The 301-nt window shown below is 70.1% G+C and overlaps 1 protein-coding gene across 1 annotated transcript in view; it reads left to right on the plus strand.

Moving 5' to 3' along the window:
* The window catches only part of EPHA10 (EPH receptor A10), a 40,889-nt gene that overhangs the window by 36,761 nt on the left and 3,827 nt on the right, over positions 1 to 301 (plus strand). The gene's annotated exons all lie outside the window — the stretch shown is intronic.

Genomic DNA, 301 nt, shown 5'->3' on the forward strand with positions numbered 1-301 from the left:
CCACCCCACCTGTCCACGCCACCTGTCCACCGCACCTGTCCACCCCACCTGTCCACCCCACCTGTCCACCCCACCTGTCCACCGCACCTGTCCACGCCACCTGTCCACGCCACCTGTCCACCCCACCTGTCCACCCCACCTGTCCACGCCACCTGTCCACCGCACCTGTCCCACCCCACCTGTCCACTGCACCTGTCCACCGCCCCTGTCCACCCCACCTGTCCCACCCCACCTGTCCACCGCACCTGTCCACCCCACCTGTCCACGCCACCTGTCCACCGCACCTGTCCCACCCCCCCTG

Source organism: Callorhinus ursinus, unplaced genomic scaffold (assembly GCF_003265705.2).
Source record: "Callorhinus ursinus isolate GAN/ISIS: 27379988/994484 unplaced genomic scaffold, GSC_fseal_2.0 scaffold18, whole genome shotgun sequence".
In the NCBI taxonomy this organism is placed as follows: Eukaryota; Metazoa; Chordata; class Mammalia; order Carnivora; family Otariidae; genus Callorhinus; species Callorhinus ursinus.